Source organism: Numida meleagris, chromosome 21, assembly GCF_002078875.1.
Source record: "Numida meleagris isolate 19003 breed g44 Domestic line chromosome 21, NumMel1.0, whole genome shotgun sequence".
Classification (NCBI taxonomy): Eukaryota; Metazoa; Chordata; class Aves; order Galliformes; family Numididae; genus Numida; species Numida meleagris.
The window spans coordinates 777,264-802,021 of NC_034429.1; the positions used below are offsets into that span (position 1 = coordinate 777,264).

A 24,758-nucleotide genomic window follows, 5' to 3' on the forward strand; every position below is an offset into this window, starting at 1 on the left:
AATAAATAAATAGATTGCCTCCCTCCCCCCCCCCCCCATTCCCACTGATTCTTAACAAATCCAGCCCAAGACGTCCCCTCCGTGCAACAAAAGAGTGTTTTGTGTGTTTCTCTTCTAAATTTCTAATTTGAATTGCGTAGCGTTCTACCATTTTGGATGGTGTTATGTCACAGCAGCAGCATGTTTTATATTGAAGCGTATATTCACGTTTGGTGTATTTTCACCTGCATCTTGTCCAAACCCCGCAATGATTTAGTGTCTTGGCACTCTGACAGCAAAGAATCAACTCAAAAAAAAAAAAAGAAAAAAGAAAAATCCTTAAAAAAAACATTCAGCAGATGATCATTAGGTTGGGCGAAGGAGCTGAAGGAACATTTGGGTTTCATTTGGTTTCGGTTGCAGACTCCTTAGCAGGGTAGAACTGAACTGTAATTCTAAACTGAGCCACCTCTCCTTTCCTCTCCTCGACAAAAGGTGAAAAACACGATAGAACATTTTACGATATGCAGCACCTCGGCTACACTGCGGCACTGATAGAGTTCAGACTTGGCTTATTTTCTCTACGACTGAGATGTTTTGACATGTTTATTTGTTTAATTTGTTTATTTTGACTAGCTCTGATTATAATTGGCAGCAATGAGCAGAATTAACATTAGGCAGTGTCTTAGACTTGTCGGTAACAATAATGCAAAAGGCATGTGAAGGCAAAATCTCCAAAGAAGTGACAATAGAGAGGGCTTGGTTCAGCTGCACTGTGGCTTTGCTCATGGGTGCTGAACAGCAGACAGAGCAGCACTGGAGCTATACACTTCCCACTGACTTCACTGACACAGAGGAAGAGTCTTAAACAGCTGAGAACACATTTCTTTAAGCTGTAAAATTGCTGCTTTCTGAGCAACGGGCAAGAAATCAAACTCCTACTGAAATAAATGGAAGAACCTCCAAAGTAACAGGATTTGGATCAGAGCATTCCTGTGAATATTACAGTAGAAGGATAGTGCCTTTACCCTGTGGTGTGAGATATACTCGCACTCACAAGCATTAGGGACTGTAAAATACGAGCTCCTCATCCTTCAGAGCCAGACCCTTGGCTGGCTCTTTATTCATATCAACGAAGGAAGCCTCATCAATTTCACTTGGCTGTGAGCTTCATCACCATCCCTACTTCCTTGCACTAGAGTAATGATTTTTAGGGTAACAAACTTCGAGGGTTTTTTTTTTTCCTTAATTGTAGTCACTGAAATGGGGGGAGAAGGGAGTGATCTATTTGAGGCACTGTAAAGCATTTTCTTCAGGCCATAGTAATCCAAGTGTTTTGCTTCCATTTAGTTTTGAACAGCATGTATTTAAACTGTCAAAAGCAAGAATATTTTCTGAGCTGCTGCATCCTTCACACAGGCTACTCTGCCATGATATTGCAGCCCATATGTTCCACGATATCACACTTCTCAGTGCTAGCTAGGTAAATGATAACGCTAACAAATCCCCTTCTGTGCATGTAGACAATACAGCACGTGGGGGATAAATCTGGACCCAACCGACAGAGTTTGCTTTCCATATCCTAAGGTGCTCTGCATAGGTGAAGGGATCTTACCCTTGTGAGTTTCTCCTCTTCCTCCCTTATCCCAAAACAGAATTGTAGGCCTCAAGACATGGCCACATTCTTGGCATGGGAAGACATTCTGAGTGCAAATGTTATTAGAACACTGGGTTCTGCCCTGTTGAGCAACCAAAGCATTTCCTGAGCTACTGAACCTTAAACACCATCCACAGCATCTACCACTTAAAAACCAAGACCCAATACTCCATCCACACCCTCCCCAAGATTCCCCCACCACTCAGACTCAAGCTGCAAAATCCAGACATTAATGCACCTTCCTGAGAGCCTGACATTCTGAAATCCAGAGTCCAAACATCTTCACAGTGCAACAGCTATCCAGGCTGGATGTCTATTTCTCCCTCCTTCACAAAAGGAACATTCAGACCTGAGATCAGAGAGAATCTTAGGACATTTCACCTGCAAATCACAGAGAACTTCAGAAGAGGAGGGAATATAAAATAATTTCTTTGAAAAAAAATTGAGAATCTGAAGCACAAAAGAAAAACGTGACATCAAACATAAGCAAAGACCATGGAATTCTGTACATTTCTTGGTTTCACAAAATTATTTCTTCTCTTTTTCCTAGAAACAGGTAATTACCTACAGGTAATACAAAATGTAGAACAGAACACGAATGTAAAAGACAACTACTAGTTCAGTTACTAGGCTGTTTAAATACAAAGAATATAATTCACGTCCCAACAAAGGTGGTAATAGCATGGAGAAAATAAAGCAAACAAAGACTTGGAGCAATTGACCAGATTAAATCTGTATTTACAAAGGTAATTTTTTTTTTTTCCCCACACCAAACCTCTCCAAGAAAAGCAAATCATCTACATATCCCACCACTAATTAGCCAGGAAAAGCAAAGATGCTGCTTTACTCATATTTTCAACAAAATATTTTCTCAGTGTGCAGCATGTCACATTATTATGTGTGAGACCATATGTGTGGCAGTGCAGGGGGCCAAGTGAAGGTTCTCACGTTCACACCGAGTGCTACAGAGAGTTCACCACATGGAACGGGGTTGCTTTTGATACCTTTGCTCACTTGCTTTGTACTTTTTAATTATTTAAAAAGGGGTTTGAACATGCTTCCCCCTCCACCAAGCCCTGTCTTCAGTTTTGGGGTCTCTCCAACTGCTATTTAAAATATCAACACCACCTGGAACTACACCAAAGCAGAGCACTTGCTCTTGGAGTCAGCTGAAGCAGAAGGCAACAGACGTGAATACAACAGAAAGGTGAAATCTAATTATTTTAGACTCAAAAAACAAGAATAGCAAAGATACCAAGATTTTCTTCTCACGTTAAAACAGAAAGATTAGGCCCTACTAAGGAATATAACGAGCTTATTCTCACATAAGTCGTATGCATTTGGAATAGAAGAAACAAAATCGAACTAAACCTTAACACATCTTTTTTTTGGTGTATTTGCAGCAATTATTGTGCCTGTTAGTCAAATATAAAACATGCCTAAAAGAAAAAAATAAACTTTTGTACAAAAACTACAGAGTTCAGTGGAATTTAACTATTGTGCAGTTCTTTGTACTGGGGGCAGCTTCCCCACAGCAGTGGAACTCAACATTTCAGTTATGAAGTCAACATTTGTAGAGCTCTGGTCCTGTCACGGCACTTCTCAGCCCAGAAAGGGGTTGCTCCTCCCTTGAAACACAATGCCTATGTTTTAAGAGCACAGACAACAGAAAGGCAGGATGCAGCCAAAAGAACATGAGAAACAAAACTTCTTAAAAGCCATCCAAACAAAAGGCAGCCCTCAAACGTTGACGTGCAAACACGTGCCAGAATTTGGAGGCTAGTAGAGTGAAACATTTCGTCCTGGCAAATTACTTGCCTAGCTCTGCTCCTTGCTTAGGAGCACACTGTCAGTGCTGATGTAGTGAAGAAGCCTAACTGGCTTCAAACACGATAAAATCTTATTTTATTGATTTCACAGAAAACGTTGGGGTATAGTGGTTAATAGCAAACAGCATCACAATGAAATGTCTGCGCAGTTACATGGCAGCTATGCTTCTTATTCAACAATTATCTCTATTTCATATAACTGGAAGGTTAACAATATTAGAAAATAAGATACCATCATACCCGTGTTTTCATACCCCAACTAGAGAAGACGTATATGCCAACAACACACTTGCTCATTATGTCAGTGTAGCTATACAGTTTCAGAGTGTACCATTACTGTGAACTTCCATTAATTCAACATATGTACAGTTTCTGCAAGGACAGTGCAGTTGTAATGGTGGTGCCCATCTGTTAAGAGCCCTGAAGGCACAATATTCTTCTTTAGAGATAGAGGAGGTGGCTTCCCCTACTCAGCCTGCAATCAGAACTCTATGAAAGATTATTTCTAAGGTGGAAAAGCCAAGAAAGCTACATCCATCCATTTCCAGATCTCCAGCAAGAGCTCTGTAGAGAAATTATCTGTGGAGAAATGAGTGCTATACACATAGGTCTGGAGTGAGCCCTTCCAAAGCAGCTCCTACACGAGTACAACCTCTGCACACTGTGACTGAGCTTAAAGATAGCTGAAGATGAAGCTTTGTATGTTAGTTGCTTGAACAAAACAGAGCTGCCTGACTCTAAGGCTGCCTTTACTCCTTGTTTTGAGGATTATGCCTTTCTAAGGGTACCAGACCCAGCACCTATAATCAACAGCTGAAAATCTTGGCATCTGGGCTCTGGCTAGATTCTGACTATTGCTGCTAGAAGGCTTGGGAGCCCCTCATAACTTTCTCTGACCACTACAGTCCCCCAAACTGGGCAGACTCCATCAAGTAATTGACATTCTGAGAGCAAGATGATGCATATGTAAGCAGATAGACAGTTAAGAACACAGTGTGGGCCAAAACCTCACCTGCCAGTCAGGAGGACTTTGTGAATAAGGTGAGCAGGTTTGGGCCTCATGGTGAAGAACAAGATCGCCAGCTGCGTGCATTCGGCTTAAATATTCAGCCAATCTTTCAGCAAAGATTCATTTGTCACATCCCTTGGCACTTTCTAGTCTAATTATTCCAGGCTATACATTTCTCCCCCCCCCCCCCCCCCCAACTCAAGAGTCTATTGTTTTTAAAGTGATAGCATACAGCTCAATTGAAACAGAAAAACAAGACGACTATCTCAGGTGGAAATAATTGCAGAAATAGGCAGGATTTTCCATGTCTAGTCTGCACTTCTATAGAGTAGGGGATAAAAGGCAATGGCCTCAGGCCTTCACAGAGGATGTATGGCACAAACAGCGTTTGCTCTGTAGAGGACGGCGCTGAAGTCCACGTGAAGACAAAATGGGAATACCTCGCTGGCCCTCACGACACAACAGTTTAGAAGATGCACATGCCTCAGTAAAGAAATGTCTTTCAGAGGAGTTGCCGAGAAGGTATTTCTCATGTTGTTCATGCTTTTGATTCCTAGATATTCACATTTTACCACTCCACAGCACCCCTCCAGAATCTATGTTTTTACGCTCCCTTCACATATGGCCTTCTAAAAAGGCAAGTTACCAACAAGATAAAACCCCAATATCTGCTCAGGGATGGTACTCACAGAGCAACATTATGGTCTGGGTCTTCTACGGAGTTTTCACAAAACTTCCATCCTATTTTACAGGGAGGAAATTGGGACTGAACAAAGAGCCAGTTGGACAAAGAGACATCCCCCAAGGTCATATCTTAAATTGCCGATGAGTTGGAAATGCATCCTCTCGCTCAAAACATCAGATGACAGACCTTTCCAAACAATTCTACATGTGCAAAGGGGATAAAATACCTGTAAGAAAATTTGTTCTACTGGGGAGCTTCCCAGGGGGGTTTGAATGACAGAGCATACAACACCTTGACAGTGTCTATTTAAACAAAGGAAGCACATTGTACATGTCTCAGACATTTCTCCATAGAGTTCAAGGCAGCAAAGGTCACTGTATACTATACCCTTAAATAAAGTAACTGAGATAAAGGGAAGGAGCCTAAACTGGAGACTGCCTGCTGTGATGACAGAGCTCTGTAAGTAGCTGTCTGTTGCCATCTTGTGGATAAAGAAATTAAACCCAAATCAGAGCAGCGAGGCTCCATAGTCATTCTCTCAAGAAAATTCAGTCTCTTTCCTTTTGGACTACCTTTGAACTCCAATTCCACTACGTTACTAGCTGCTTGTTGTTTGCTTTAAAGCTAATGAGTATTTTTGTTGTTGACTGAAAAATCCAGTGAAATAACAGCTTGGATTAAATAGAGAGTTCCTGTAATACGTTTGAAAGAGGCTGGGGGAGAGAACGGGGATGGATGAGACAGAAGGGGAAAAACATAAAGCTTTTAACACTGCATGGCAAACAAAGGGTCTGCTTTACAATTTCATGGGTCAAGCAGTGGTAAAGGGATGAACACTAAATGAGAAGTTTAAAATGGTGCTAAATTAACGGATGTTGGAAAACCAGTGAGAAGTTTTTTTTTGTCATCAAGTTGAGACTCAAGTTACCTCCTGGCTCTTCCTCTCCTGCTACAGTTTACCCAGAGGTGAAAGCGTTCAGCTTGATTTATGCAATGCCAAGCCATGGGACTGTGTTGACTAACTCTGTAAAACAGGATCTTTTTATGCCTGGCAGCCCTTTTCAAGTCACAGGTTCACAAGAGTGAACAGCAAGAGAGGGAACCGGGAACTCTGCCTGTAGGAGTTGTTATTCCTAATCCCACCCTTTGAGATTTATGCATATTGGCTCAGATCACGAGATCGGACGAGCTCAGCAGCCCGCCAATAACAACAGCTCATCCATTTGCATCACTTGCCATACAATCCAGAAAAAGCCTGCCTCAGTTTCCCCACAGAAGCTAACACTGTTCCATGCCCAAGTCACCATATCAAGGCAGTAATTTAGTAAAGTTGCTGTGATCTTCACTGGTTGGAGATATCTGCCCCACACCTCCGTGCTCTACTCAGAATACAAATGCACAGAACCCCTAATTCTTACCTGGCAGTACTAAGTAGGATTTGCTCATATGGTTTATTTGATACTTCTAAGGCACTTCTGGCATTGATTACCAGCATAAAAACTGGAGAAACCTTTCCTGAGTGCTTCACTACCCTCAAATAACATGCTGGGCACACACAGCATGGTACCATTAAAGAAAGACCTTAATTTGAAATGACCTGATCAGCACCGCTACCTATTAGCCGAACACTGAACACCCACAGATCTCTAATAAGTGTATTGACATCTTACATCTCTTGTCTTTTAAACAGAACTTCAGTTAAGTAAATTAACGTCCAGTGGACAATATATAAATAGAGAAAAATCTTTTCCCATTATACTACGTCCCCAGGCAATGGAGGTGATCATTTTTGACCCTGCTAGAAAGGGCATTACACTATTAAATGGTAACAAATTACTTAGGGTTACATGCTTTTATTTTTCAGTAACCACGTGGTAATCAAAGCTTTTCACTGAAGAGCAGATCAAAATGGTTCTGTTCGTACTGAGGGGCAGACCCAGAGAACAGCGATCACTCCTGGCTCATTGCTGGGCTACAATCAAGTCTGAGAATGGAGAACATCCGCACTTACCTTGGTCCCTTACTCTGCAAATATGCCATCAAATTCAGAGGGAGTACTCACCAAAGAACACGCTACTCAGCAGAAGCTGGGTTTTGTTCACCTTCCCTTTCTACCTGCCCTTTTAACTTGCTGAAAGCATCTGGAAAAAGGTGGTCCAACAGACAACATACCAGAAGTCTGTGGAACCGGGTTCTTTTCTTGGCTTTGATGTATGGTTGTTGGGAAGAAAAGAAATACAACAGTCTTTGTGTTTTCTGTGTCCTTAATCACACATCTTGAGCTGCTAAGCTGTTTGGCTAAGAAATGCTTCCCAATGAACGTACAATACAGACTCATGAAGAGGCACTGAACCTACTCCAAAGGCACCAGCTGGAGAACTGGAAACAGAAAAATGGTGTTGTGGTCCTACAGCTGCATGGGCTCCATGGAGGAGGTCGAGCTGTGAGCACAGAGTGCCCTGGTGAGCTGGATGAATAACCCAGATCTTCCCCCCCATACTCATTTGTCTTTCAGACGCTGTTATTTGTTTGGCAAACTAGGCTATGACTTCTGAGAAGGGCTCCTGACCTCAGAACTAGTTCTTGGTCTTACTGCAGAGATCTCCATGTGTTCACACAGCAGCTGTTGAACGAGGTAATTTTCAGCTCCCCGTGTATAGAATAACCTTCAATGATTTTGAATTACCCTGATGCTTAAGTTTATACAATTTGAAAAGGGAATCGCCACCGATATTTCAACTTAAATTCATCAGTCAGATTCCTTACTTTGCTGGGATGGACTGCATTCCTGGCACGTGCATTTCCATGTGATTAAAGCGTCCGGGAACATTTTCAGCTGGTAAATCAGCAAGGTTTTCACTATGCCCCTGGAGCTCAGGGAGTTCTGTCACCCTCAGCCTGAGCTGACACAGGAGCAGGAACCCAGCTGCACAGCATCTCGAGGGAGTGGACCACGAAGTAAAACGTCCTAAGGGAAATGCTTTTTTTCTGACCGTAGCGAGTTCCTCGTTGATGATGCATTCAATACATACAGGGGTCAAACGCACAACCGGATCCATCAGCATCAAACGAAGTAACTCACTTGAATCAGGTAAGTCAGTTCACACTGCTGCAGGATATTAACCTCAAAGCTTTAACCCGGGTTTGTGTGCACCAAACAGCACTCCAGCAGTGGATGATGGCCTTAAGTTCCACCAGTTGACTTCCCCCATGCCGGCGAGTACAAGAAATCTAATAAGTAAACTACTGTGGCGAGACCTCCAATGCAATTTCTGCAGATGTCCTGATAAATATCCAGTTAGGCAGTTCTCCAAGCGTACGCTGCATTCAAAACCTTTGCAAGACCTGCTCTATGGTTAGTCTTCTAAATTTCATCCCGTTTGGAGCGTGAGCCATTTAAAGACTTTTTTTTTTTCCCCTTTTTAAAGTGCAAAGTGAGCGATGCGAAGGGGGAGCAATGCATTAGAAACCCACCCAGCCGTATTTATTCTGTTTTGTATCATTTAGAAAAGCAGCACTAAAAGGCTGAGTGGAGCTCACCCGACGTTTTTTTAATGTACTGTAATTTCTCAGGAAAACGCTTTGTGAAAAGTAAGCAATATATCCTAGCGTATAAGTATGTAACCATAGTTTCCCCCACCATGCAAAACATCTGTGACCTTGCATAGAGGTCATCACTGCAGCAGTGTTTCTCTTTACTTTTAAAGAAATGTCAGGCCATTTTTTATACAAGACTTATGACAGGGTGCTGTTTATTGTATCACAAAGCCACTATAACTCCAGCACAAGGAAACTGCTATTATTTGGAGAGTATATATCTTCTTGACTAGCAGTAAAGATGAAAATGAGAAGGGTCCTTTCCAGAGAGGGCAAGTCAGAGTCCCCGTCAATGATACAAGCATCTTCCCCACGTCTGAAAGCAGAATCATTACCGGACTCTGTTGGGTCTGATTCAAGCTCAGATTTTACGCTGGGATTTTCTATTAGGCCATAGAGGGTTTGTACTCATCCTTCACTGCAAAGAGCGCCCAATTCCTATTTTTTGAGGTTTCTAAATAGACAGTATCATCGCTTTAACCATCAGATTTAAAATTCCAGCTCCCTACAGCATCATTTGTTCCCCTCCCACGCTACTTAGTGTTGAATCAAACTTTTTGTTTCACATGGAAAGCGTTGGAAAAAATGCCAAGGACAATTAGGGGCAGAAAAAAAAAAAAATGATTCCCAGTCACCTCTATTTCCTTTTCACCTTTGTCATGAAAAATTGCTCTTGGCTTTTTGTGGTAGCTCTGATTCAGTCCTGAGTGAGTACACTGGGGGGCACCAGGCTGGGAGGGCTGCATCTTTTAAATCAGAAGTCTAACTGAGATCCTAACTAGTTGTGTTCATTGAAGGTCCCTCGGTACTTTTTGCAAGACTAACCTCTGTATCCTGGCCAAATTCCAGCTCAAGTAATTACAATCCACTTTCCTAAATACCCCTCTTCTTTCCCTGCAGCGCTTTCAATTGCATATGAAATTATTCTATTATCTAATTATAATAATGCCCACAGACTCCTGTCAAGCTTGGGGATTCTGTGAGGTGCTACAGAGAGAACGGATGCATACACAGTCCTCTGGTTTCCCAGCAGCACACTAAGCAAGTGCTGAGAGCTGGGACTACCTTACCACGACACTGAAACACAAGACTGAAGAGCAGAGTTCAATTTGAAACACAACAGCAGAACAACTGTAAAAAGTGAAAGAAAACGTGAAAGTTTCAGGGGAAAAAAAGCAAAACAAGGCCAGGTCCCTGCTGGCGGTGTTTTAGGCCGCATGCTGTTTGCTCTGCATCTCCCCCCTGCCGTAGTCAGATGGGACAGGAAAGTTTTTCCTAACCATTCATTCTAGGAGATCACCTTTGAGATGTTTTAAACAGAACCAACTGGAGAACGTTCACTCGCTACAAAACACATCCCAGCAACACAAAGAGCAGGACAAAATGAAATGATCAGAAAAATGTCCTCAACCTTATTGAAACATCCACATGTGGTTCATTGCTATTAACTGGAAAAACATCTTTGTGGTGCGAAGAATCACTTGCTTGCTATTTTTTTTTTTTACTGTTATTCATCGTAAGTCTTATATTTTTGTAGCGCTATGAAGACATTCTGGTTTAGATTTTTGTTGCCTATGTACCTTTAAGCACAGGTTTTTGAAGTGTGTTGGCTTATAACGCTATAATTTAACTTCAACATTTTAAAATGAAAATGGCAGCAGGATGCAGCCAGCATATGCTACGTAGTCCACAGAGGGCAATTATTAATTTCCCAGTGGATACCTTTTCTTATGGTGACTGGCAGTGTTGGGGTTTTTTTTTTGTTTGTTTTTTTATATTATTATTATTACTCATGCCTTTTATTTAAAGCATTACTAGATGTCTGTATCTCAATACACCTGCTGTGCCAGTGATTACTCTGTGTTTAATGGCATGTCTATCTTGGGAGAGCATAGCCAAGCGTAAGAGGGGACTGCAGAGGACAATAAAAATGCTGTTGAATTTGTACATCCCTGCATTCCATTAGAGGAGCTGTCACCAACCTGCTAGGGCCTGGCAAGGGCTGCAGTGATATCTGAGCTCCTGCCCTGATTCTGACATTAACTAACTGCTGGGTAACTAAAGGCTGAAATGGTGCAGGAAAGAAACAAACACGAGCTCTTGTAGAAGTAGCTTGCCCCAGCCCAAATCTTCTTCCACTGAACATAATGGCCATAAGAATAATGAAACTCCAGTGATTATAACACCTTCAGCACTAATGAAAACATTCCAACAATGAATTTCCAAATTACAGCAAGCTCATCCCTAAAAAATGTAAGTCACCATTACAGGCCAAAATCCATTGACATCTGAACATAGACTCGGGCAATCTGCAAATCTGAATCATAGAATGGCCTGGGTTGAAAGGGACCTCAAAGATCATCGAGTTTCAACACCCCTGCTGAGTGCAGGGTCACCAACCACTAGACCAGGCTGCCCAGAGCCACGTCCAGCCTGGCCTTGAATGCCTCCGGGGATGGGGCATCCACAACCTACCCGGGCAACCTGTTCCAGTGCATCACCATCCTCTGTGTGAAAAACTTCCTCCTAATACCTAACCTACATCTCCCTTGTCTTAGTTTAAAATCATACCCCCTTGTCCCATTAATGAATGAGGAGAAAGGATGCAGAGTGTCAGAGCAGCGCCTAACTGCAGGCCTACAGCAATGGCACTAATTACACTTTGGTCACTTGGACACTTTGGATTGGTCCCTTGCCTTGGGAAGGTCAAGTCTGGAGTGGATGTTTCCTTGTTTAGGACATAATCATTCCAGTCCCCTGTAGCTACATGTTCAACACATAGCAGCAAGCTAAAAATATCACACAGCACCAAAATCCACGATTTAAAATTAAATATATATATATATATAAAATTATCTTCAATGAAGTATGAACAGGTCAGCGATTCTACCATACCAAACCACCATTACCCCAAATGTTTCCTCACCAGGCATACTTCTAATGACCTCTTATCTGCAGGCAACGGAATAACGTCAACAGGAATTCTACTTTTTTTTTTTTTCCCCTAGGCTGGAGCTTCAATTTTGCAGTGAGAGTCACACAAACGTATTTCTTCTTTGAATACCTTTAGAGTCCCATTCATTTTAACAAATAGCAAGCGAGATAAAAGAAACCACTTCTGCAGATTCACCCCAGGTATTTCTTCTTGTAAAGCTGTTCTTGAAAACCAAGAGGAGACCCCAGTACAAATACAGCATGCCAATACAGCAATAAAAAACAGGGAAGTCTCACAGGCTACTGAACATGTACCATCAAAGCTAAGTACATGTTACAGACACCAGCAAAAAAAAAAAAAAAATCAGTGGGAATAAAGGTTTGATTCTCCTAATACTTGGAAAATTCTTTATTAAAAAAAAGCATTCCATTAACTGCATCATTTCTAAGTGGCCTCTTGTCATACTTGAGGCTGAAGTAGTTACTGAAGAAAGATCAAGGGTTAAGCTGCACGCTGCACAATAGCACAAGACTTTAAAAGAAATAATAAAAAAAAGCCTCATCCAATTTTTTTTTTTCCAAATTAAATCAAGAACATTCATAATTAGTTTTTACACCGGAGACATCTAGTGGGAAATGAAAGAACTGAAAGAGCCATAAGCTGCCTTCGCCCTTTCATTAATATTTGCTCCCAAATGCAGGTCAAATAAATCTAACTCACAGTTTGAAATGAGCAGCTTTAAAACTGATGTATTACTTTCTGCTCGGATTTATGCCACCCATTTTGGATAATTACTCCCAACGCTTTTTCCCTATTGTATTCAAAGCTTCTTCATAAGAGCGAAACGAAGTTGGGTTCCTTGAGATGTCTTCTGCTTTTAATAACTTTTCATTCTCCCCCAGCCCCTCCCCACCCTCAAAGATTACTTCCACCTTTGCAATTTGAGGCAACTGCATTTGTGCTGGCAGACACCTTGCACTCATTTATATACGAGTTTTGTTCCATTATGATAAATTGCACCATCCAGGCACTCAGTACAAGACCATCCTGCCCCATGTCCAAGACCCTATGAACATTTACCCATGTGCTTGAGTTTATACACTGAATAAGTTTACTGAAGCGCGTGCGTAAGCCCTATTCCCACAAGATTTACGCACATCAATAGGGTTACACGTAGAGCATAAAGCTAAGCACGTGTTTAAGTCATTACAGGACGAGGAATGAAGTAAATGACGTAGGGAAAGGGTGAAAGGGCAAATGGATGCACAGAAAGGTAACTTGCCCAATGTCATCAAAGCTATATCCAGGTGGCATAATGCAGCAACTGTCCACAGACACCTGAACTAGTTCTAAAGACTAAAGTCTGTTACAGAAAGCAGTTTAGTCCCATTAGCACAGCAGCCTGCTCAGGCTGATATATCTACCAGGCAAAAGAGCTAATTAGCCTGAGCAAAGCATCACACCAACACAGCTCTACAGCTTTTAGAAGACAAACTAAAATAGCTATCACTGAGGAGCATCAGGTTATGCTTGTTAGGGGCACAGAGAGCACTGGTAGGAACAGAATTAGATCTGCCTTTCTGCTCAGTGTTTCATTTTGTGTCTGTTTTTCTACATCAGTATGAAGTGGGGTGAAGCCATCCTGCCAAAAATCCACCAGAGTACATCAGCGTGCCTCAGTGTGACAAGAAAACAAATGTCAGAGAAATACCTACCAACTTTTGTTCAAAACATCACAACACAGAGGAGCAACATTAAGAAGTGAACTACTATAAGATTCAATACAACTAACTCAGAGTGGTTCTGCAAAGAATACAAAGAGATGTTTATGCATGAGCTGTCTATGCCCACGTAGAAGAGCCAAAATACTCAGAGAAGTTCTTCCCTTACAGATCCGGGACCAACACTGAGGCCTTCAAAGTTAATTCACTGGGAACATCTACATTTACATTTCATTTCAAATCAGCTTGGGAAATAAAGCCTTCTCTGCTTTCTCTCTGTTGATATCTGCAGGCTTTCAGGGGTTCCTTAGACACCGTATAGCGATAGAGTTTAATTTTACCCTTAACATAAAAGATGCTTGCTTTTTATTAGTACCTGGCTCCTACATATACAGAAAATTAAGGAGAAGAACACACTAATGACTGTTCGCAGGCTATATTTAGAGTTAACAATTGCACAGTATTGGATTAGTCTAGTGTTGAACTTTCTACTTCATTATTTGACTTCCAAGATATAAATGTTTATCCATGTCTTTTTTTTCCCCCCTCAGTTGTTCTCTGTAGTACCTGTACCTATCTGCTTCCCTCTCCACCACAATAGCATGTACCCAGGTGTCTTAAATCAAAGATAATGGACCCAGGCCCTTTTTGCAGCTGGTAACTTGCAGAACAGAAGGAGAAGGCAATAGGAAGACAAGATGGTTGCCTGAATCCAGACTGTCTCAAACCCAGCAGGGCACACAGAAAGTCACATTATCTCATTGGTGCAGTTCTTAGGCTAAATCCCAAACAAAAAACCACACCTTTCCTTTGGTTGTCTTACAGGAAGCATGTGCTGCACAACCAAAAATACACCCTCTGAGGTCTTCAAAACCCAATTGCTTGTTTGGCTTTTACCTTCACTGTGCTAGCACCCTGATACTCTGCGCTCCTAATTGCAGTCAGGTGCTACTGAGACACCCCAGAGTCGATCACGGCTGTGGTTGGTATTTACGAGCATTTCACATTGAGTTCTTCCACTCAACGGTAAGCCAAGTTTCATAGTTGCTCTACAACCTTCCAAGAAGGAAACAAGTCCAAGCAGCCTGGGAAAACCAACTGAAACTCACAGCAGAGTAAGGGTGACCCAGCTACCAGAGTCAGGGTTCTTTTTTTCCCAATTGCTTTGTAATCAGGAAACTCACTTCAGTGAACAAGTTCCATTAAACACCACAGAGTTAGATCAGGCAAAGAGCCACACCATGCAGATGAATTCTAGCATCCACTGAGTAAAGCCATTGTGAGAAGAAGGCAAGCATTATCTACAGCTATAGCTTTTCTTTAGCACAAAGCAATATTTTATCCCATTCACTGAGCACAAAGCAAGAATTGCTCTGAGCTAGCCCAGGGTGACAGCTTGCCCCCCATACAGCACCCTCAACAGCAGGAAGCATACAGCTTCTACTTCTAACTATCAAAACTATAATTATTACACCATAAAACCAAAGAAAAAACAAAAAATAAGAAAACCTTTCAGAGAACTTACCCTCTGCAGACCCAGGTACCACCTGACCCATGCTGAGGAGCAAGCAGGCTATAACTAGGGCTGACGAGCAGCACCTGAGCCCAGCCAGCCCCACAGGTGGCTCCTCAGCCCACAGCTCAGCAGTTCCCCTCCTTTGTGAAACAGGTGGGTTTGGGCTGATGCCACAAACATTTATGCAGCAAAAGAGGTATTTTGCTTTCTAAACTTCAGCGTAACTGGAGTTACAAACGCTTCTGTTGTGAAAGGGAGCGCTGTGAATTTTTGGAATCCATTTGGGGTTCATCACAGTCACACAATCATTGTGGTACTGATTCCCACGTGTGTGTACGTCTTTCTTTACAAGGCGTTGCTCTTCGACCTTGCTAAATGTCTGAAAGGGACAAGCCAGCATGTCCCAGTGTTCTTCCTCTGTGTGCATTGTGCCTGCTAAATCTTTAGTTTGCAAAGATTTACTGTACTGAGGTGTGGTTTTCGTGCAGCACTTTACAGAGGAAGTGCACGCCCTTGGCAGTCGTGAAAGTCTAATTTCTCTGCTTGTTTATTTCTTTGCTTGCCTTCAGCACATTTAGCAAGTAATTGTGAAGGGAAAGCTTGTCCTCTCCCAGAATTAGAAACTCTACGATATTTGAAAGGCTATATATATGTGTGTGTATATTTATACAGAACAAACAGCAACAGAGCAACAAAAATTCCTATTTGCTTACTACTCTGGAGAGTTTAACTGAAGTCCTGCAAGTTAAAAGCAAAAAAAAAACCTGAAGAATTAGAAGAGGATAAATGGAAGGGAAAATAGGAATGTGCATTTGTTTTTAGGTGTGCAGACTTTCTTCCTCCTGCTGAAGAGAGGAAATGAAATTGGTTCCTCTTTGTTTTGATCCTTCCTCCATTATGACGGGGCAAACGCTATGCATTCCTGGTCCCCACCTGCTGGTAGCAGAGCATTACCTATTTTCAGAGCAGGATCATAGAAGATGTTTGAAATGGAAAACCAAGCAGTACGGTGATGTGAAGGAAGGGGAAAATTGAGATAGAGAGATTAAGCAGTTTGCTGAAGTGCAGCTTTGGCTGAAGCAGGTAAGATGCATGTGGCACTTGGGCTTAATCGTGAGTCAAGCAGGCTATTTTCTACAGGCCAGAGTGACTTGCAGCTGCCCTGACTGAAAGCAGGAAATTGCATTTTTGCTATTTATAAACTGTGAGAGTGAAATAACATGCATACTGTATGCCTCTCCCAATCCCCATCTGTAGGGTTTTATGTATCTTATAACCCCCAGTAGGTTTTGCTTCTCATATCTTATAAGGGCACTCTCATTGTACCAACTCATAACGTGGTTCAGCATAATTGCACCATTACCTTCTATTGTATGAAGGTGGAGAAGTTATCTTTTGGGTCATAGCTCCTGTACAGCTCAAGCTAAGGTAGTTCTCTTTATTTCAAGTAGTAGGAGCCAGCAATCTTGGAACAAGTTGGCTGCTTCATCTGCATTGACTTTGTTACCAACGTAACAATGAATGACAGCCATAAAATCCTAACAAGGCTACAACTTGCTTACAGGGCTTAATTATCCCAGACTCATTCACACTTTGTAACTTCATGTATGTCAAAAATAGAATACAAAAACAAAGCGTGCAGTCTCATGTAAAGTCAACCTAATGCAGCAAGGATTCTCACAAGTCAACCCAGTCTGTACGTAGCAATGTTTCAACAAATCTGTGAGGTTGCAAGACAGGTGCTGTGGCAATAAAAAGGAATGGATCTCTTCCCATTCGAAACGTGGGGTTGTTCCATCAGCTAAAGATTAGTAACACATACAGCTTCATGCTGCAAACGAACATTAAACTTAGGTTGGCATTAAGGTTGGCAGTATGGTAAGATGTACACGTTACAGATCGTGTATCTTGTAAAGGGGGTAGCTCGCATTGCAAGATCCTATATTCTGTAGCATTGCAGTTCATTGCTATTCCCCAAATGAGTCCCCTATGAGAGTTTACAATGAAGCGTGAGTTGTTGGCCGAGTGAGTTGTTCAAATAGATTATGGCTTGTAAAATTTCCCCAAGTTGAGCGCTGTTAACCAGTGGCTCTGGTGTTGCACTGCTAACCAGCTGGGAAAAAAAAAAAGCAGTTCCTCCCAGATATTGTGAAGTTCAGCTTTTCAGGGCAGGGAAATTCCCACAGGGATGGGAAAAGCTACAGCTGATGAGCACGTCCATAAAAATAATAAAAAAGTGCTTGTGATTGTACCAAGATAATGGCAAGAAATAAAAAAGGTTTCATGCACCGAACGCTACAATATATTTAATCAAAATGTTTTGCTAAAATGGCATCGTAACTAAAAACTTGCTCTGGCATTCTGGAGTTCCTGCAGTGAGATCCCCCCTGTGCTGTCATATTTAGTGACCAACTCTATCACCTCTGCAAATCTCATGTCCTTCCATGTCAGACACTTTTTCCCTGTCAACAGGAGGCCTGTTAAGACTGATGTCTCCAAAGCAATTGGAACAGGGACACAATTTTCCTCACTGTGCAGCATCCTTAAATCCCCCAAAACGCACAAACCTGCTTTGCAAAGCAATGAAAAGCCAACTAACTATCCATTAAACAGATTGCAATCTAAACACACTGATCGTAAGTGGAGTAAAATGGGAGAAAGGGTCTAAGGAAAGGAGTTACATAAAGTAATGCTTCAGGGCACAAAAAGAGCAAGCAGAACAGCCCATCAGCTGGAAATACAGCTCCAAGAGTGTCAGCAGTCTTGGTGCAGTCTTTTCTCAGACGTTGCTTGCCAGCAAGAGCCTGATCTGACTTCTTTTCATTCTACAGAAATCCTTGTAAAAGAAGACTAAAAGGTGTCTATGGTTTCCCTCCCCTCACCCACCTCTCTATTTGACAGCATCCAGTTTCAAACAACATGGCTGGAAAGCTTCCAGCCCAGGGCTCTCATGCTCTGCCCAACAGGACAGCCAACACACGCAGCCATGAGGCTGTGGCTGGGCATGCTTGGTACACCATTAAACCAGTTAGATCAAATGGGAGTCCGAAAAGAAGCGATCCCTTCACTTAAACATCTATTCTTTCTTAATAAAGTATCTCAGGCATTAAATTTCAGGCCCAGTGTTTTCAGGGATATACGGGTTATTTCCAAGCCGAGCTATTACTAGTGAATGCGGTGACATTAATATGAGTAAATGCAGGAAAAAGGATGAAATAAAACATATCCTATTGAAGGAAATGAGAGCTCCTTAAGAAAGAAAAACACACATAGGAAAGACGTGGGCATATCAGGATACAAATGGGACACTGGGGAGTGCCGGATTCCACAAGCATGATGTTATTGAAGTGTTTGATACCAGAGTAAGCACCTGCAGATATGAATTACATCCTTGTTCAGACCACTAACATCGGAGTACTGACATCTCAGGAAGTGCTTATGTTATATTTCAAATCCCACTGCCAACTGCATAAATATCAAATAAATCAATCATAGATATAAAAGACATTATCTGAAGGACTTTAAAAAGCTGAACAAGCCACCTCTCTTCTAAAAGTAGCACCGCCCTTAAATCATTGGGGCTTTTCCTGTCAGTCACACCTGAACAGCAATAACATTAATGCTGTTGACCATCAGACATTAACTACTTCACCTCTGTACACACAGATAGGATTGGTATAGAAGTAGTTAAAAACAGCAACAGTTCACTGATTGCATCTGAGTGGTTGGCACACCTTCTATAGCCTTCAAGAGGTGGAGAACATCTCATTTTACACATGTAGAAACTGAGGTACAAACTTGTGAAGCGATCTGTTCAGTATCAGAGAGCTCCAGAACATCATGAACAAAACAAGTGCAGAACTCAGAGTCCTTGTAATACTTACTACAAGAGCAGGCAGTCTTTATTTTCAGTGAAGGTATTCCTGACCAAGACAGAAGATGCAATGTAGAAGTGTTTTTGAGACAGAAGCACATTTTGTCCCATGCAAGTATCAGATCAGAAGAGAATTAAAATACACTTTAAATAATCTCATTTTAGAGAAATCTTGTCATCCAACTGAAAGCATCCAATTTGTGTTGAAAAATGCAGGTCTTAAGCTTCTGCTACAGCCTCAATAAACTAAAAAGTGAAAAATGTACAAATATTGGAATATAAAAAGAAATAATACACAGTGAAATTAATTCGGTTTTTAATAACTCTTTGAGCTTTAATAACCTAAGATTTTACTCGTGTTGAGGAGTTCTGGCTTTTAAGAATGCCTTTCAATTTAAGAGTTTCCCCATAAGCTCTTATTAGATTAATTTGTTATTTTTCTTTGCTTGCCACGGGAGTCTTAATTACTGTTGCTCCAAATACAGCTACCATCCATCTTAATCAAGCAGGGACTATTTGGCCATACTGCTAAATCATCTGGTGCAAGCAGTTTTAAGAAGTTTGTTCTGCAGTGAAAAAATGGCTGAGAAGGGAAGCACAAGTAAATGTATCTTTTCACTTCTTGCTCACAGCAGCAGGAAGATGAAGTGACCATTCTGCTAAATATTCCTAACAGTTGAGAATTCTTAAGAAATATATTACGAGGCGCATTCCGGGAGACATGGAAAGAAGTGTCTGCTGCAAAGGACAGTTGTTGAATTGGAATGAGTTTGTGAATTAAAACTCAAGCGTTGTAGAGCCTAAACGTCATTACAGGTGATAATTTTACTCAAAATCCTAAGGACAGATTGTCCAGAGCAAGGCAGTTTCCAAGAAGAAACAGTTATAGGACCGCTATCTTGCATGGATTTTATGGGGAAATGCAGCAGCTCTGCTCCAGCCTCATAGCTGCTTATGCTGTGCAAGGGACTGAAATTTATTTTCAGAGAAGCACCCACACTAAAGAACACTAACATCACTTGTCACTTGCTCCGGAGATGGGATAAGGCTTGCAAACCAAATACCCCCATCTGCTGCATTAGAGAGTTTGGATGCAGTGGGAATTGCCATTGTCAGAAGCGTGCACCATTATCAACTTTGCTACATTCATCATATGGCAGAAATGAGTCATCTAAATTTACATCAAGGTTTGGGACAACAGGGCAAAGCACTGATGCTAAAATCATACCCTTTCTGCATTAGAATACAGCATCACAGATATATGTTCACCTAGAGCACGCTGCAGCCAACGTGAGCGTGTCCATTGATTTCAGCTTATCTCCTCTTCCAATCTTACATTATCTACTATATGATTTCATAACCCGAATCCAGCAATAATATTCACAGAATAATTAGCGTGTGTATGATTACATAATTCCAATCTATTTTGGCAGAAGTATTTTACAATCCCATGCCAATTTCCAGTCATCAGTTTTACTACCAGTCCCTCAGCAGCTGGACCAGCTTAATGGTCCTTCTTGTTATGAACAGCTGAAGTCTGCCTGTTCTGTTGGGTCTTGTTTTAATGAGAAAAAAATATCTTCTAGAAAGCACAGATATCAAACAGGAACAGAGAAAGCATTTCTAGGGCTTGACCTTGTCTTTAGCCCCTCGTGGCTATAGAGTATCACATCATTTGAGAGGGAGGATACAAATTTAATTAAGCTTTTGCTCCTTTTTGATTTCTAAGGAGCGATTGAAGGTGCCTGACAAAAGACTCGGGGTACAAAAAATTGTCTCTTTGTCCATCAGCCAAAGCCAGGGTAGCAGAACATGTTTTGCCCGAGTAACCATGGGAACATGACTCAGAAGTACTGCAGGAGGCTCCTTTCTAGCTCAGCTCCATGCACCATTTGGGCCACTCATGAACCACCAGCGTGCCCTGCCCCGGGGCTTGTTTGTTTAGGAAGTTATTCTGGTAACGTCTGGCTTCTAAGTTTTATTACCTCAGCATGTATTTTCGTGCCCTGAAATGTAATTTTACAAATTAAAGATGAAAAAAATTGAAAGTTTCCTAATCAAACTTGCACCCTGAGTTGGCTTTTAGATGCTTAATTTGTCTGAAAAACAAAAGGCAGGCCTTTGTGAAATTGCAGGCTTACCGGGTTTCAAAGAACAATTCCACAGAGTAGAATTGCTATATTTTTAAAAATCTGTTGGCTTGCATGACTAAATATAAGGAGTACATTTCTCCTTGCGCTGTTTTCATTTGATAAAGGAAACCGTATCGAGTGCCTCCATCTTTGATGCGGAACCATTCTGTACACAGGAGGTAACACAATACTGCTCCAGCTCAGACTTTGTTCATATGGCCACCTTCCCACAAATCCACCCAAATCCCTCCATCCTCTGGTCTTCTCAGAGGTTCCCCTCATTTTAATCCCGAAACAAAAACTAAATCCAAAGTTTCCAAGGCAACTTTCGTAATTAAGATTTCATTAACGGTTTGCACACAAGACAAACGCTCCTTGAGCCAGCACTGCTGTCAAAAATGAGACGTTCCCTTATCAGAGTTCAGTTCACAAGATACAATAAGGGGAAAAAATAAAATACTGTAATGACAAAAACAAAGAAGTTTCAAGTTTCTTTAAAAAAAGCTTAACCACCCCCCTACCCTCTCTGTTCAGCTGCAGTAAGGTGAAAGGCTAAATGTGGACAGAATGGTAATATGTAAGCGGTTTCTAAGCTTTCTGGTGGGAATACTTAACAGCATAAGTATGTTTCCCCTGGAGACCTTCTCCACCATTTGGTCCAATTTCTTACTCCAAGAACTGAACCAATTCATGATGTAATGCTCTAGGGAAAACATTCCTCTCGAAAAAGAGTATCTTCCTAGGGAGAAGTTTGAAGAAAACATCTTAATATTGTTTAAACAGCTTTTGGCACAGTCATACTACTTGCGCTGCGTTCAGTGCGGAAAGCAGAGAAAAGCACACTCAAAAGATGGAAATGGAAAGTTTTAGGATTTAGTTTAAGACTTCTCTTCAACTACCACCTCAAGTGTCTAGCTCTTGCTGATCCTTAACGGAATGAGAAAAAAGGCATTTTCAGGAGCAGAGGTTTTCTTTGTAATAAAAGAGGAACAATTTGCAGCTTTGGCTATTCTGTGTGTTAGTGTGAAACCACATCATTAATTCTGCCTGTGGCCTTATCATTTGCTTTAACTCCTATACCAAAGTGCAATTCCAAAGCACTTAACACCAAAGATCTGGTTGTGCCTTAAACTTCTTGTGGCTCTACATAACAGGCATTGGAAGTTCCTAGAAGCAATGCTTCAATTTGCTTAACTGCCAGTATCTTGTGCACACATACATTCTCTGTGCTACCAGCTGCATTGCTTTCCTTTTTGGACCAGCGCTCTGCAAACCAACTTGTCACATTCCAAACCAGGGGCAGTAGAGCACAGTGAAACGGGAAAACTCAGTAAGGTACAACAGATGTCTATCTACTGTGAGAAGCAAGCAGGAGGGATGATGCAAGAGACCAGAGTACCTTAAAGGTCTCTATTCTATAGCTTATATTACGTGCTGCTCAGCATTAAGTTATACACACACTACCTACTGGTTATTTACACTTTACAAAGCTTTCCTTGCCAAACACGCCATGAGTACTCACCATTTTTTTCTTGAGGGTGAAAGGACCTTGTTATTAATCATTAATCAATATTAGTAACCACACAATTCCTTTTTCTCAATAGTACACGTGAAGATACTGAACATCTCCAAATCATAGTTCAAGTAGGAATTCCCTTACAAACTTAGATTTGCATTAATGAATATTTGCTACTAAAACTCCGTATTATCGACCTTCTGAGCATGGCACTAAGCACATTTGTTTGTCTAAACATTTGTATGACATAAGAGGGTTATTTATGGCAGAGTGAAGCATGACGTCAAAAGTATCTTCAGTATAACTCAGTTGCTTTAATGGATGGTGATATTGGGTCTGCATTTTTCATCCTGATGCTACAGTACTGGCAAATAAATGGAAGAAAGCAAGGAAACTGAGTTACACTTAATTCAAGACCAGAATAAAAACAAACCCTGACCACAGAGCGACCGAAAAGCCCAATCTTCTGGTTCTGAGCTTGTTTAATTTACCCTCATTAGGGCTTTCAAGGAACGATCGCTATTTGTTCTTGCAGCTTCTCTTCAGGCTTCGAGATACCTTGTTTGTAATCTTTAATGACTTCATCATAATCATTTTGAAAACGAGGGTCATTTATCTACTTTAAAACCTTAGGAGTTTTGTATTTTATTTGCACAAAGGGATTTTCGCTTGGAGGGTGGGATTGTGAAGAATAGAAGAGTTGTTTGCAGGGCTGGCAGGGAGGCGTTGTCCAGGCATGGTGTCTGTTTTAATAGTTTACGCTTTTAGTTCTTCATCATTACAATACCTGAAGGCCTCTGGGCATAGGTGTCTACATCTAAAATTATTATTATGAATAATAAATATGGCTGCTCAAGCCATAAAACACATTGCACAACGTGAATTATCTCAGTAACACACAGCAAGGTCTTCCCTGAACTGATTGGCAACGCCAAAAACCAGCAGTAAGCCTCCACCATAAAGAGGGTATTTAAACTAAACTTTAGTGGACTTGGAAGCCAGTCCATAGCAGGTTTCTGTCAAGAGGTTTTACTGCTGGTTTGCTGGGTCTCGTGTTTGTAGAATTTTCAGTTTCTTGGTAGACCCTAAACTTTTAAAGCCTTGAATCACAGCTATTTATCACCCATCGGGGAGCTACATAAAGTGTGTTTTCCCTCAGAATGACTATTTTCTTTTTTCTTTCTTTTTTTTTTTTAAACCTCTCATTTTGAAAAAAGAGACAAGAATATTTTTTAAACATTTACAATATATCCCAACCAACGAGGATTCTTAAAACTAAACAGTATGAACTGCAAAAAAATTAATGCCACCTGCAAGCTGTAAATATGTGTATTATTTAATTTTTTTTTTCCAAGTATTTTCTTTGGCTGTTACATTCAGCTGAACAAGGCCTAAAAATTGTCAAACTGAATTCTTGTTTAAGAGTGGAGCTCTAACTACTGCCAGTTTGAGTGAAACACACATCCAGGTTTAGGGAATATGTTTTGTTTGTTTTGGCTGCAGCACAGGGTAGAACATTTTCCATCCCATCCGAATGCAGTCAAAAAGGTTTTGAAATATTGCACAATAAAAGCCATTCATTATATCTGTCTCCTCTCCCTTCCAAAAACAAAAATGGCTGACCAGTTCCAAATCTGTGCAGGGGGCAGGAAGATGGGAGTCAAGGGGTCACTGGAAATAACCCAAGACTAACACCAGGTTTTTCAGGTTTGAGTTAGGGAATATGTTCCATACCCTCATTCCCAGTGCACATAGGTTTTTCTTCTTCTCCCTCCAAAGCTTGGTTAAAGTAGTTAATTGCTCTGTTATGCACAATTTACAGGACTTAATTACAAAACTAATACATTAGCCTTCTTGTCTATAAGTTAAACGCACAACTTCATCTTTTCCACAGGGACACAGCAGAGTTAGACCCCACCTTACTGCAAGTTCAAACTTTGTGATTTGCACTATTTACCTCCTCATCTTAAAGAAGTGCAAGCTGAAGGAATATTCAACCACACACTGCAGTTTGTTTTTAAGCAGTTATTTCCATTGCTTACATACCTGTTAGCCTGAAAATGAAATTTCTTTCACTGCCCACTCCTGTTCCTATGTACTTAAGCTACACTTGGCATACTCCAGTGGCTTTATTTTTATTTTTTCTTCCTCTCTCCATTTCCTTGTACGTAGATCTAACAATGCCTTTCTGTTTGCTTCTTTGTGCACAGGTCAGCTCATCACTAATAACTTCCCAGGTCTTAGTGAGCTGTGAGCGCTAAGGGATTCAGAGTCAGAAAGAAGAGCTACAGCACAGAACATTTTAGAG

The 24,758-nt window shown here is 41.2% G+C and overlaps 1 long non-coding RNA gene across 2 annotated transcripts in view; it reads right to left on the minus strand.

Annotated features, from left to right (window-relative positions):
• LOC110387074 overlaps window positions 1–15,509 on the minus strand; it is a 76,231-nt gene extending 60,722 nt beyond the window's left edge. For both annotated transcript variants that reach the window (XR_002432396.1, XR_002432394.1), the window contains exon 1: window positions 14,938–15,509. This is a non-coding gene — a long non-coding RNA (uncharacterized LOC110387074). The remainder of the gene's footprint in view (window positions 1–14,937) is intronic.